This window comes from Protopterus annectens, chromosome 5.part1 (assembly GCF_019279795.1).
Source record: "Protopterus annectens isolate FY-2018-M chromosome 5.part1, PAN1.0, whole genome shotgun sequence".
NCBI classification, from domain to species: Eukaryota; Metazoa; Chordata; order Ceratodontiformes; family Protopteridae; genus Protopterus; species Protopterus annectens.
This window is the reverse complement of record NC_056736.1, coordinates 69,720,342-69,736,560: the sequence shown is the minus strand read 5'-3', so window position 1 is coordinate 69,736,560 and position 16,219 is coordinate 69,720,342.

Below are 16,219 nucleotides of genomic sequence, written 5' to 3'. Positions count from 1 at the left end.
TTCAATCACTGTGTGGTGTGTTATTCACCTTTCAGTCTATGTCTCCCAATTGTCATATTCCTAGTTTTGGAAGTATTTATCAGCGTATTATTCTTCTGTGAGCAAATAGTCAATTTAATGAAGTTATTTTGCAGGCATGCCCTATCCGTAACACGTGTAATCAATTTACCCATGTTCAAGTCATCTGCATACATACTGTACAACACCTCAAATGAAAAAGATAGATCTGAAAGATACAACCCAAACATTTATGGGACTAGGACAGAGCCTGTGAGACACTTTGACTGTAACCTATAACTTCACCTGTCCAATTGCTACGTGATACTTGTCATGTGCTATTTGAAAGCCATGCAGCTGTCCATGTTATCTAGAGTGCATCAGTACCTAGTTGCTCTAATTTATTGATCTGTAATTTGTGCATGACTCTATCAAATGCTGAAGTTAAGTTTATGCAAATGATATCACAGCATAATTTTATTAATTTATAGCTGTTAATATATTATTAAAGAACAACATGTTACAGGTGGTTGTTAACCTATTTTCAACATATGAATGCTGATGTATGGTTTTAAGTCCCAACCATTCCCATTCTAACAATAAGTTGTCCAACATGCACAAAAAAACAGAGAACCAGCCAAACACAACTTCGGACAGAAAACCTAATTAAATGAGGTAAGCACTTTCATGTCAATACGATGCTTCATCAGACCATAAAAGTAGAATCTAAAAACAGCATTTATAGACAAAACAAACCTCACTCATTCAGTCAATGAACGAATCATTTAAAACACTCAGTGACATAGACTCCTAGACTTCAATAATGGTTTTAAAGGAACCATGCCTTTTAAACCAAAACTCTTATCAGCTTTTATGAGATGATCCACCTCATTTCAGCTTGTTCAGTCTTATTTGTTGAGTCTCTTCCTCGCAAGTCTTCAAATATAGTCTGTAGCGCAGAAAATCTAAAAGTATGTGCGGTACTATAAATGTCAGTATGCGTTGCTAAAGCATTTGCAAGGTTCCTTCTCCTAATATTATATAGATGCTGCAAAATTTGCTCTCTAAATGAGCAATTAGTTTTCCCTACATATAAACAGGGATAAGAGATACACCTAGCCAGATAAACTAAATTCTTAGTAGTGCAATCAGCACTCGCCTTAAGATCAAATTTGTTATTAGTAACAGGATGAATAAAGCATGTATCAGTATCTATAAAGTCACGTGCATTTACCACAAGAAAATGTACCAGAAGTATTTTTCCATATCTTGAAACTATACTTACGGGTATGTATTTCTCTGGGTTTGTCCTGCTCTCCTTTTCCTTTAAAATAGGGTTAACAAGTATGCTTGCAATCTTGAGGAATCTGCCTGTATTTAAATGACCTAGTGAATAACAGACATAATAGTACAGTTCATGCTGAAGAGTTCTGTAGTCATTATTACTAATTTCATCTCCTCCCTGTGCTTTGTTTGGGTCCAGTTTGCATACTTCTTTTTGAATGTAATCTGATTTTATTACAGTATCTGAGGTTGCCTGTATGTTACTCGGACAACTTATACCCACCTTTGTGGATTCAAACTGCTTTGCATACGATTTTGTAAATATGTCTATAATCTATTGTGTCTGAGAATACATTTTAGAATATACACACAGTTTATCAGTTTGTATGTCTTTATTTCTGCCACATCTTATGTATCTCTAAAATGGTTTCCTATATTGCTAAAATCTATATATACATTTTCTTCAAATGTTTCTTGATCTTGTCTCACTCTGTTTAATTTGTCTGTCCACAGCTTGTTTATTTCAGTTTTCAAAGTTATAGATCAACCTTTTTCCATTTCTTATGCTGTCTCTCACCTTAATCAAGTATCTTGTTCTTATGGAAATATATCCTACTGATGTTGTGTGACACATCCCTTCGTCAGTTTTACCACTGAATGCATCACTCTAATTAGTTTTATATAGTGACTGCTTTGCTTCTATATAATCTGCTCCTTATCTTCTGTGTCTTTGTATAGATTTCAGTTTGGCAGAATTATCTAGCATCTATTTAACCTTTATTGCCTCATGATCACTGCACATCAATGGTGGAAAAAATCATTGCCTTAGGAACATAATGTTTAGTATGTTCTGTTCCTTGGTAGGCTTTTTTACTATCTGAAGTAATTTTTGCTAAAGATACATTTTAAATAACTTCCTTACTAATGTTGTTGAATCAATATTATTCCAGTCTGTTTCTGGTAAATTTAAGTCCCCAGCCATTATTATTCTTCCTTCCCATGTGTATTGGAAGAAATGCATGTATTTCTCTAGGTTATCACCACTTGACTTTGGTGGTCTACACATTCCAACAATTGTTATATATTCCAGGGTCTTCTTTTTTCTCACAGTTGCACAACCAACAGTATTAGTGTTATCATTGAACAAGTAATAGTCACAAATCTCATGACAATAGTTAATCCCTATCGTAACACCTCCACATGATTTTTTTTTGTTAGAATGCCTGTTACAGTGAAATATTTATATCCTGGCAGAACTGGTTTCTAATCTTTGTTCTTTAACCATGATTTACAAACAATAACAACATCAGTTTTCTGAGAATATAGTACATTTTCCAAAAAAAATGTATTACTAATTCTCCTAGCATTAACAACCACCAGAAATGCATGCATCAAATATTGCTATCTGTGAATTACCACATTTTCAACCTGGCAAAATTCTTATCTTTTGCTTGTCAAATATTGCAATGTGTCTGCTGCAAAAATTATTTTTGTCTGGTCTTGATAAGTGCAGGCCATTCTGTCTAAACACGTTTACACAAATTAAGCTTGGATGCTCTGCACTTTTCTATTTTTTTAAAATGGGACATATTTATGTAGGTATTTACCCAAAAAATATTTTCTTTCCTAGTGACCTGACTCTCTTTTCTATATATGATTTATGAAAAATATGTCCTAATGCCTGTACAAGCTATTCTATCTAAGAGGTCTGTCAGTTCCTAACTAGCAGTCAGAGTACCTGAAGATGATATAATTTGTACCAACATGAATGAAAACAACTCCATGCTTCCTTACATCAAGACATTCTAAGACAATTTTCCCATCCTGTATTTTGCTCCTGGCAAGCATAGCACTATCAGATGTTCATTATCTTCTCTGCAATTGTAAGCATCACTTTCTATAATAAATGAATCTCCAATTACAACATCTTTTCTGACCAGATTTGAAGATTATTCAACTTCTAATTAAAAAATATCTGCTCTATCAATTGTTAGAATGGAATTATCTTCATCAACATTACTCTTAGTATACAATTCTCATCCAGCTAGCTTTGTACATCCACAGCTTGAGCCACGCTGTCATCTGTCTTTCTACTCATTTATTTATTTATTTATTTATTTATTTATTTTATTACAGTAATGTTCTTCAGTCATTCCAAGTTCAGTTTTCACTTCTTCCTTTTCACCTACCCCTTGCCTCTTTTTTTCTACCTTCTTTTTTGGAAAAAATTATCTGTGGGATTCATGAAAGCTCTGTGCAAGAATAAGTCTATTCTTTCACGGAGTGGATCATGCCCGTGCAGCACAGCAGCGTGTCTTGCATATTCATGAAGGCATGCTGCTGTGTGACCTGCATGGGCATGATCCATGAACAAGTGCAGGAGGAGGGTCCGAGCAGTGCTCATACAGTAAATACGCACCCTGCACTCAGGAAGTGCCGTACGGCACTTTGAAAACAAAAACAGTGTCCGCGGACACTGTTGCATACCTCTCAACTGTACAGATTTTTGCATTATGCAGATGTTTGTCTCATATGTTAGGTGAGTGGAGGAGGGGGTGAGCAGAGTTGAGGAGGGGCATTGACTACAACTCTGAGCTGAGATATATAACAATAAGTATCCTGTTATTTTGGCTTATTTATACAGGTTATTGCTTCTAACAATTTATATGTAGCACTTTTTATTGCCTGCTGCATACTTTTTACTGTATTTTATTGCTATTAACTAATCTGCATGGGTTAACTGATTTGTTTGCAGTAAAAGCATTCTGTAGAGTCTCCTTTCTCCTTTATCTGTTTAAAAACTTTAATTTTGTGGCTCACTGCTATCATAAAGATTTGTGTAGTGTTTACTGTCTAAAAGATTGTAGGCTAATAGCTACTCGGTATACTTGGTGGCTTTGCAGTTGCCCTCCCCTACTGTAAATTTGATTTGAGACACTCCTCCCAGTCTAGTGTCATTAGCTCATTCTACCTAATACAGAGAAAACATCTGAGAAGGCCTTTCTTCAAAAAAAAAAAAAAAAAGGCTGAATCTCCTTGTGTTCTGACTGTGCTTCTCAAACATTTTGGAAATATAGATCATATTATAGTGCCTTTATTAAAACTGTATTTGCGTTAATATTGCTACAACTCAAGTGCTCTAGGTTGCACTGCATCTGAATTGCTTAAATGTGTTTTAGCTGCTTTTCTGTATATATAGAATTCTCTGCATATGTAGACTAGCTACTTATTCTACTGTATTACTGCCTCTTAAATTGTTTTTCAGTTATGCACGTGCCTTGCTTCATTTAAACAGTTGTAAATTACTAATTTTGTAGAGTTTTAATTGCATTTACTGTTTAGGACTACACACCCAAGTGTGTTAGCCTTTTCTGTGTTTATTTACTGCATTATTGCATTGTTTAGCCTGTTTTAACCAAAAAAAAATACTATCTTGTTTGCTCATTTCCCACCTTTCCTAGCCAATATAGTCCAGATCCCAGGCTTTGCTTGTCTCAGGACTTTATTTTCTGTTTTCAGAGCTATCCACACCTTGCTGTGGTAGAGGGAAGTCCTACTGCTTATCAGTGGGAGTGGTGAGCATTGTACTGCCTATCTAATGCTAGAGGAGTGGTTTCCAGCTCTGAAATTGTAATTTTATTAGTCTTTTTGGGCTGATTTCTATCCCTTTCAACTTTCTGCCCTAAGAATGTGTGTGTTTGCACATTTTTCACATTGTGCAGCACCCCGGGGCTACGGTTAAACTATTCCAGGTGCCAGAAAGTCTGCTCTTTAAATTTCCCCTTAGAACTAGCTGGTTTATCAGTAGTAGCACTAAAATCTGAACCCCTGTGACCAGCACTTGCTCTAGAACCTGCTGGAAGGCACTAGGAAGCCTGAAACTGATACAACCACTCAACTCTCCTTATCAATAAAGAGAAATTAGTTGTAGGCACTAAACAGCCTATAATTGCATCTCCAAGGGTCAGCTTCCAGTGATTTCTCCTGTCCACTTGGTGAATCTGGGCATACTGGGGCAATGCAGCAACTGCCTCATGTACACAGACAACTTTCTCCTCCTACCACCCAATACTACAACCTGTGAGGGATTCACTTACATAGCCAAACTGGAAGCAAAGCTCTCTCCAGCCAAGATTGTGCTAGACAGTCAAGAGGAGAAGGTTAAACACCTGCACTACACCTCAAGCAACAAATAGCCCTTCAAAACCCACACCATCAACACCCACACATAGCAACACCAAACCCACATATGTGGAGGCCCTTAACATTAACCTGCCTAAGCAACAAGGACTTCCGAAGCTGAAACACAAACACCAGTCACAACTAAGATGACACATAGCTCACAACACCAGTGTGCCACCCAACAACAGCCCCTAAGGCAAGACAATGTTCCCAACACTTTAGACATAGGTGACTCTTTAGTCAGGCACACTGATGTCCCACTCACTAGGATGAACAAGGAGAAAATTACAGTCAGCTTCCTGTTGGGTGCCAGGATCCATCACATAATGCATGCACTAAAGTCAATCCACAACAAGTACAAATATGACTCTGTCATTGTCCATGTTGGAGAGAATGACTTGAGACATACCTCCCTGGACTACATGAAAAGAGACATGGAAGAGCTCTTGGATCATGTGGCCCAGGCAGGTATGACCCTAGCCCTGAGTAGCATCCTGCCTTCGCCCAGAATGATACCACAGTATAAGGACAAAATGATTGACTTCAACAATTGGCTAAGCTTCTGGTGTCATTCAAAGGGGATCCAGTATCTGTCTGCCTGGGAAGACATGATCGACAAACCACGATGCTTTGCCAGAGATGGCCTGCACCTGTCATCCCTGGGATTCAGGTTACTGGCTAAAGCTCTTGCCAACCCTATAAAGCCTTTTTTAGGCAAGGTTCAAAGGACAAACCCACCACATTAACAGATATAAACATGCAAAATCTGAAGGTAATGTTACTCAATGCTCGAAGTCTAAATCTCAAAATGCACTCTCTCGAGGCACTCGTAAAAATGGAGAACATCGATATCTGTGCAGTAACTGAGACCTGGTTCAAGGCTCCAGAGAGCACCCCTGCAATACCAGGCTACAACTCTTATCACACTTTTTGGCCACCAAAACCAAGACCGAAACACTAAAGGTGGAGGAGTGTCCATATTCACCAAGGATATAAACACCTCCAAGCTAGTTGCCCAACACATGCATCTGAAATTCTCCAGGTGCAACTAACAGTAGGTACGACTGCAATCCAAATTGTAGCTTGCTACAGATCCCCCACCATGCTCCAAGAGTCTCACTGCACCTTTCTAAACATACTTGAAAATATTAAGATACAACCAAACACCCTAATACTGGGTAATTTCAACTACCCTGCCATTAACTGGGAACACTAATTGGGTACCAACACCTTTTCCCAACAGTTCTTGGAATTCATAAATTCCAATGCCCTGGAACAACTAATCCATTGTCCCATGAAGAGCTCCAATATCCTAGACCTAGTCATTACCAACATGGGAGACAGATGCTCCACACCAGTGGTCACCCCCTCATTGGTCAGGTCTGACCATAAGCAAATCACCCTTGACATCCACATCCCACCCCCACCCCTCAGTAAGGAAACCTCCGTAAAAAACTTATCCAAAGCCAACTTCATGCTACTCAAGTCAGAAGTGACAAACTTCATGACCCCCATGCAGATGGGATCTGAAAGTTCGACTGCTGAATCCTACACTAAGGCAGTGTACGAGCACATCCACTCGTGCATGAATCGTGCCATCCCAAATAGAGCCAAGATGCTCTCCTCCAAAAAAAAGCAGCCAATCTGGTGGCCCCCTGCCATAAACAAACTATACAACAGAAGGAAGATACTGTTGCAGAAAAGAGGAAAATCCCAGGATGCAAAAAACTCCCTTACCAACTTCAGTAAGAAGCTGAGATCCCTCATAAAGTCCTAAAAAGCTAGTTAGGAAATTAAAATTGCCAAAGATTCCAAAGACAGCCACAAGGCATTCTATTGTTATGTCAAGAATCTAAATGGCAATGATCAGATCTGCTCTGAGCTACAACAGAATGGCATTAAATATACTTATCCCAAGGATATTGCCAATATCCTGGCAGATTGATTTAGTGCCAACTTCACCCCCCTCTCACCCCCTAAAGGGCCCATCTCAATACCAAAAGATTGCAAATTCCGGTAATCATGGCCACACAGGTAGAAACCACACTCTCCAAAGATAAGAATACAGCATCCATGGGACCAGATGACATCCCAGGCTGTGTACTACATGAACTACAAAATGAACTGGCACCTCACCTAAGTGTCATGTTTAATCATAGCCTCACCACAGGCTTCATGCCCACTGAGTGACACAAAGCTACAGTTATCCCACTCCACAAGGGGGGATCACGCATTCGGTGTTAAGTAGATTGCTGCCTATGTGGTAGTTCATGGGTACAGAGTTTTTACCAAAGGGGATGACACTGCACTTTTTGGCACTGAGCTTGAGGCCATGGCTCTGACACCAGGCATATGTCTCAGCGAGGCCCTTCTGTAGGATGTCCACATCATTTGGGGACTTGACTATGGCTCCTAGTTTGCAGTCATCTGCAAACTTCATTAGCCAGAGGCCTTCTATGTTAGCCTGTACTTCAGAGAAGTAGATACCAAACAGGAGAGGTCCCAGGAAGGTACCCTGTGGTACTCCACTTGTCACTGCTTTGAGGTCAGATTTGGAGTCTGCAACTTTTACAGTGTGGATTCTGTCAGTGAGCCAGGTGTCAACCCATCTTGTGACATAGGGATTTATACCTAGTTTAGTGAGTTTAGCTATAATTCCAAAATGGGGGATGGTGTCGAAAGCCTTGGCGAGGTCAAGATAGGCTGCGTGAACCAGCTTACCCTCATCTATGGCTTAAGTGACTGCCTCAAAGAAGTCAATCAGGTTGAGGAGGCATGATCTGCTTTTCACAAACCCGAACTGGGTGGGATCCAGAGGTTGGAGGTTACCAATGTCTTTGTTTATGAGTTCCATGATGATACGTTTCATGGCCTTGCAGACCAGGCTCATCAGGCTAATAGGTCGATAGTTCCCAGGATCAGTGATGGCTCCCCCTTTTTGGAGTGGGATAACTGTTGCTGTGCACCATTCAGTGGTCACAAAGCCTGATGCAAGGCTATTATTATACATGGTGCTTAAGTGGGGAGCCAGTTCGTTCTGAAGTTTGTGTAAAATGCAGCCTGGGATGTTGTCCGGCCCCATGGATGCTGTGTTTTTGGCTTTAGAGAGTGCAGCTTTTACCTGCATAGTTGTGATTACAGGGACTCTGCATTTTTCCTGTATAGATATGGGCCCTTTAGGGGGTGAGAGGGGGGGTAAAGTTAGCACTGAACCTATCTGCCAGGATGTTGGCAATATCAGCTGGTTCTGTAATTTTCGTGCCTTTGTGCTGTAACTCAGAGCAGATCTGGGTATTGCCATCGAGATTCTTGACATAGCTATAGAATGCTTTGTGGTTGTCCTTGGAATTAATGGTGATTTTGTTTTTGTAGCTAGCTTTGGAGGATCTTATAAGGGATCTCAGATTCTTACTGAGGCTGACCAGGGAGCTCCTCCATTCATGGGATTTTACTCTTTTGCAACAGTTTCTTCCTTCTGTTGTACAGTTTGTTTATGGCAGGGGACCACCAGACTGGCTTCCTTTTTTTGGGGGATAGCGTCTTGGTTCTGTTTGGGATAGCAACGATCCATGCACTCGTGTAAGTGCTTAAAGAGTGCATTTGTGTAGGATTCAGCAGTTGTAACTGTATTGTCCTTCTGCATGGGTGTCATGAAGTTCACCACTTCTGTCTTAAGAAGCATGAAGTTGGCTTTGGAGAAAATTTTTAATGTGGTTTCCTTAAAGGGGGTGGGGGCGGGATGTGGATATCAAGGGTGATTAGCTTATGGTCGGATCAGACCAACGAGGAGTTGACTTCAGGTGTGGAACACCGGTCACTCATGTTAGTAATGACTTGGTCTAGGATATTGTTCCCCCTGGTGGGGGTGTGAATAAGTTGATCCAGGGCACTGGAGTTTATGAATTCCAGAAAGCGTTGAGCTAAGGAGTTGCTACACGAGTAGTTTTCCCAGTTAATGGTGGGGTAGTTGAAGTCGCCCATTATTAGGGTGTTTGGTTGAACCCTAATATTTTCCAGTACATCAAGAAAAGAGGAGTGGGAATCCTGGGGTATGGTGGGGGATCTGTAGCAAGCTACAATTTGGATTGCAGTTTTGCCCAGAGTTAGTTGCACTTGGATAATCTCAGATGCATTATGCTGAGCAACTACCCTGGAGGTATGGATATCCTTAATGAATATGGACACACCTCCACTTTTGGTGTTTTGGACCAGGTTACATGTACTTAAAGTGTAGTATGAGTTATAGCCTAGTAGTGCAGGGGTGCTCTCTGGAGCCCTGAACCAGGTCTCAATCACTGCACAGATATCGATGTTCTCCAGTTTAAGGAGTGCCTCGAGTGAGTGCATTTGAACAGGTTGTCAAGCAAAGTTCTTCATTAGCAATCTTCAAGAAAAATCTTGATGAGTGGATGGGAAATAGGAAATACACCCCGGGGATCATTTCTGTGTCTCTGCTCGACAGAGGCACAGGAAAATAACTTTCTTGGGTGGCGTAAGCCAGGGAACCTTGTTGGCTAGGCTTACGTAGGTCCTTGGGCCGATAGCCTAGTACCTACCTATGAACCTATATGTTGGTTAGTTTGCCCATGCATGTCAAGCAGAGCACCTCCTTGACCCTCTTCAAAAGGAACCTTGATGATTGGATGGGAGATAGGAAATTCACCCCAGGGTTCATGTCAGTCACCCTGCTAGACAGGGGTCCAGGGAAGTAAATATTGTGGGAAGAAATATCCAGGGAATTGTTATGGCTAGGCTTGTATACACCCTAGGGCTGATAGTCTAGTACCAACCTATGAACCTATGGACCTATGTGTGTTCATACTAAAATCTATGCTTGTCTGGCAAAGAGCTGAGGATGGAAGTAATTAAATAATGGCAACCATTTGAGTCTAAGACTCCACATCCTTCGAAAAATTCATGCTAATGCCCTAAGTTTGTTAGAGCAATATTTAAAATCTGTCCCTCTTTGCTCCCCCATAATGTAAGGCATTGTCCAGATTTTATGCTCTAAGAGGTTGACATGTATGACTGTTAGCTATGTGCATAGCCCTAAACTAAGACAAATAAAATAAATATTTTTTTCCCATTTCCTCTAAAGTTTAAGTGTAGCTCAGTGGGTGTGCGCATCGCACAGCTGTGTTCATCGTAGCTTAAACATGCGAAGGAGCTAAATAGAAATATACAGCCATAATCCCCAAAGTGAGGTAGTGTAGTGGTTACAGCTTTTGCTTAGCATGCACTCATTCCCAGTTCGATCCCCAATACAGTCCATTCATTTTTATATGTGAAAGCAGCACTATTAATATCTTTTTTTATAAGTAGGTAGAAAATAATATATATTTGTTAACCAGGGTAGTGTAGCAGGTCCAAATGTGAGGTGCCAGTGTAGTACAGATGTGAAATCCCCATATAAAATAAGTGTCCCATACAGTATAGCCACACAAGAATATAATGTAATGAAAGCACATAGGGTGATGTTATGGAAGGTAAACATACATATCATAACATATCATTAATAAGGAATCAACCCCACAATCCTGATAGTCCATAAAATGAAAGCTGAACAATGTTAAATTTTACTCAGCTATGCTTAGCTGGTGTAATCATTGCTTAAATCTAAGTGCTTAGCAATAATTAGTGTAGGTAAACGGATTTGCATACTGGTAAGCAGCGCTTAGCAACTACCCATTTAAGCAATGCTTATCTTAGCGGGTTTGTGCATCGTTTAGCTTAGCTCAGCATATTCAAAATTGGCCAGTCATGGCAAAGGGTGGGAATCCAGCCCTATTTACACCCCACAGGTGGGAATACAACCATAACCAGTTGTAGCTGATCACTGCAGGCACTATAGCTTGCATAGATGAAGCTGTGCACTTTCGGGCACAGCATTGGGGCATTCAGGAGTCCAGGGTCATGGTTGGACTCCTTGTGAAAGACCATGAAGGGAGACTGCTGCATGACCAGTACAAGGGCTCCCAATACAAAGTGGAGGCCTGGAACTGTCTTGCATGTGACCTCACCAGTGCAAACGGTATCCCTTGGACTGGTGACAAGGTCCGGCACCATTACGTTGACCTGAAGCATAGGAACAGGGATCTCTTGGACCAGTGATCCAAGATGCACAGGCACAGAATGCCCCTGAAATGTGTAAGTATCAGTATCAATTAGTGTTCTGCAAAGTTCAGCCTGAGTATGTAATCAATAGGTATGCATAAATGTTTATTTATCTCCTGTACAGCTGCAGATGAGAGAGCTGCAAATATTGATGCACATGCCAGCAGGTTGCTAAGGCTGTGCCAGGAGGCAGGGGAGTAAAAATCTAGCTTGCAGTATTCAGGGTAAATAAATAGAAAGTAGCAGATTGTCAACAACTAGTAGGTAAACTGTGTACTGTGTGCAATGAATAAAGGACTGTTATCAGGTGAATAAATGTGTCTTTAACATTGAAAAAAATAAAAACCCCAGACTGTTGCGTATACTTTGTCATGTTGTGAGCGGAATCTAAATGTGTACAAGTTATGCATAGTTATGTGTTTCTGATAGAAAATAACTGTTTTATGCAACTATTACTGAAAACTTAACACATATCGGTTGCCTGAAAATTGCAGTACAGTTGTTATTATCTAGGGTATTTGTCTAACTACAAGGTCAGATTATGCAAACCAGAGAGTAGTAGGGAGAAAAATGTCAAACATGAGTCAGCACTTTCTCAGTAGCTCAATGTGATGAAACGCAGCTGTGGTGTACCTTTTTGCACAAACAGGCATGATTCAAATCCTGACAGTGGTAATACGCTGAATGCATATTGTCAAACAAGAATTATGTGAATATTTGTATAAACAGTCAGATAGTATTAACATAAATTACCTCCACAGGTCTGTGAGGTAAGGAAATGGTTGTAATAGTTGTCAGAAGGCTTTACCAACACACTCTGTGTTCAACATATCCACTGTCCAACCCCAAGGCTGCAAATGACAGCAAGCTAAGTATATACACCAAGCACTTTGTTCCAATACATGTCCCTCAAGTGTCATGCTGTCACAGCTAATGGAACTGCTGCTAATAACCAGGGAGACAGATAGAAACCCCGGTGGAGTATGTCAGTACTACACCCCCCAAGCATGAGTGCCGGGCACTCCTGTCAGTGTCACAGGTGTAACTGTGAAGATGTGAATATGTGCAAAAACAGTCAGGTAGTGTTGACACATAATTCTTCAAGAGGTCTGCCAGGTAAGAAAATGTGTCTATTAGCTGTATGAAGACTTAACCAATACACTGTGTACAACAATCCCACTGTCCATCCCCAGACCATAGGTAGATATACAGTGAGGTCAGCCATGTAGAGTAATGAGTAGAGTAATAATCTGTACAATTGTTGTAAATTGAAGCCTAGACAGTTGTTAATTGACTTCTCTCTCTCTCTCCCCCACCCTATGTGCACCAATACTTCATACACATTAAATGGGTATGTTCATCTCCAAACCTACTGTTGGAACATGTGTCCTATTGTTATACAAATATTTAACCATTTGAATATTAATGTTACCTGTTCAAATACTATCATCGGTGGCCTGTTGCTATCAATGTGTCTTGCATGCTGTTATAATGCCATACATGCATGTGTTCTGTTTACTATGCAACTGTTTCAATTCTGTTTTATGAGGTCATTTGGAACACCCATGCATGCTGTTATAACTAATCCTGAAATGTCTTGTTCTTGACTAACCAACATATAGGTTCATAGGTAAGTACTAGGCTATTGGCCCAAGGACCTTCGTAAGCCTAGCCAACAAGGTTCCCTGGCTTACGCCACCCAAGAAAGTTATTTTCCTGTGCCACTGTCAAGCAGAGACACAGAAATGATCCCCGGGGTGTATTTCCTATTTCCCATCCACTCATCAAGATTTTTCTTGAAGATTGCTAATGAAGAACTTTGCTTGACATAGATGGGTAGCCTGTTCCAGAGTATGGGAAGTCTCTGGGACAGGAATCTATCCCTCCAGCATGCTCTGTTTATTGTGGTGACAAGGTTTAGGTCCCTAGAGCAAGTAGTTTGGAGGGATTGGGATTTCTTTAGGTGTAGCATGCCCAACAGCTCTGGGTTTGACATAGCTTTATATGTTAGGCAGAGATTACCTCAGAGTAGGCAATATGCTACGGAGTAAAGCTGAAGTTTTTTGAGGTGGTTAGTGTAGGGCATTTGTTTGGCGCCAGTAATCCTCTTTGTGAGGTACTTCTGTGACCTTTCCAGTTGCTGCAGGTGTCTTGTGAGGTACATTCCAAAAGGGGCATTGTACTCTATAATGGGTGTAATGAGTGTCGAGCAGAGGGGAACAATGACCTCTTTTTTCCTGGATGAGAACCTTTTATGATGAGGTGTGCCACATAGAAGGACTTCCTGACTACTGTGGTGATGTGACTATCAAAGGAGAGACTACTGTCCACCTGGGGTCCCAAGGTCTCTTATCACGCATTCGGTGTTAAGTAGATTGCTGCCTATGTGGTAGTTCATGGGTACAGAGTTTTTACCAAAGGGGATGACACTGCACTTTTTGGCACTGAGCTTGAGGCCATGGCTCTGACATCAGGCATATGTCTCAGCGAGGCCCTTCTGTAGGATGTCCACATCATTTGGGGACTTGACTATGGCTCCTAGTTTGCAGTCATCTGCAAACTTCATTAGCCAGAGGCCTTCTATGTTAGCCTGTACTTCAGAGAAGTAGATACCAAACAGGAGAGGTCCCAGGAAGATACCCTGTGGTACTCCACTTGTCACTGCTTTGAGGTCAGATTTGGAGTCTGCAACTTTTACAGTGTGGATTCTGTCAGTGAGCCAGGTGGCAACCCATCTTGTGACATAGGGATTTATACCTAGTTTAGTGAGTTTAGCTATAATTCCAGAATGGGGGATGGTGTCGAAAGCCTTGGTGAGGTCAAGATAGGCTGCATGAACCAGCTTACCCTCATCTACAGCTTAAGTGACTGCCTCAAAGAAGTCAATCAGGTTGAGGAGGTATGATCTGCCTTTCACAAACCCGAACTGGGTGGGATCCAGAGTTTGGAGGTTACCAATGTCTTTGTTTATGAGTTCCATGATGATACGTTCCATGGCCTTGCAGACCAGGCTCATCAGGCTAATAGGTCGATAGTTCCCAGGATCAGTGATGGCTCCCCCTTTTTGGAGTGGAATAACTGTTGCTGTGCACCATTCAGTGGTCACAAAGCCTGATGCAAGGTTATTATTATACATGGTGCTTCAGTGGGGAGCCAGTTTGTTCTGAAGTTTGTGTAAAATGCAGCCTGGGATGTTGTCCGGTCCCATGGATGCTGTGTTTTTGGCTTTAGAGAGTGCAGCTTTTACCTGCATAGTTGTGATTACAGGGACTCTGCATTTTTCCTGTATAGATATGGGCCCTTTAGGGGGTGAGAGGGGGGTAAAGTTAGCACTGAACCTATCTGCCAGGATGTTGGCAATATCAGTTTGTTCTGTAATTTTTGTGCCTATGTGCTGTAACTCAGAGCAGATCTGGGTGTTGCCATCGAGATTCTTGACATATCTATAGAATGCTTTGTGGTTGTCCTTGGAATTAGTGGTGATTTTGTTTTTGTAGCTAGCTTTGGAGGATCTTGTAAGGGATCTCAGATTCTTACTGAGGCTGACCAGGGAGCTCCTCCATTCATGGGATTTTACTCTTTTGCAACAGTTTCTTCCTTCTGTTGTACAGTTTGTTTATGGCAGGGGACCACCAGATTGGCTTCCTTTTTTGGGGGGATAGCGTCTTGGTTCTGTTTGGGATAGCAATGATCCATGCACTCGTGTAAGTGCTTAAAGAGTGCATTTGTGTAGGATCCAGCAGTTGTAACTGTATTGTCCATCTGCATGGGTGTCATGAAGTTCACCACTTCTGTCTTAAGAAGCATGAAGTTGGCTTTAGAGAAAATTTTTAATGTGGTTTCCTTAAAGGGGGGTGGGGGTGGGATGTGGATATCAAGGGTGATTAGCTTATGGTCGGATCGGACCAACGAGGAGTTGACTTCAGATGTGGAACACCAGTCACTCATGTTAGTAATGACTTGGTCTAGGATATTATTCCCCCTGGTGGGTGTGTGAATAAGTTGATCCAGGGCACTGGAGTTTATGAATTCCAGAAAGCGTTGAGCTAAGGAGTTGGTACACGAGTAGTTTTCCCAGTTAATGGTGGGGTAGTTGAAGTCACCCATTATTAGGGTGTTTGGTTGAACCCTAATATTTTCCGGTACATCAAGAAAAGAGGAGTGGGAATCCTGGGGTATGGTGGGGGATCTGTAGCAAGCTACAATTTGGATTGCAGTTTTGGCCAGAGTTAGTTGCACTTGGATAATCTCAGATGCATTATGCTGAGCAACTAGCCTGGAGGTATGGATATCCTTAATGAATATGGACACACCTCCACTTTTGGTGTTTTGGACCAGGTTACATGGCCTTAAAGTGTAGTATGAGTTATAGCCTTGTAGTGCAGGGGTGCTCTCTGGAGCCCTGAATCAGGTCTCAGTCACTGCACAGATATCGATGTTCTCCAGTTTAAGGAGTGCCTCGAGTGAGTGCATTTTGAGATTTAGACTTCTAGCATTGAGTAGCATTACCCTCAGTTTTTGCTTGCCTGTTCCTGTTATGGTGGTGAATTTATTATTTGAAACTTGCCTAAAAAAGGCACTATGGGGCAGCAAAAGCCTTAGCCAGTATCCGGAATCCCAGGGGCGACAGGCGCAGGCCATC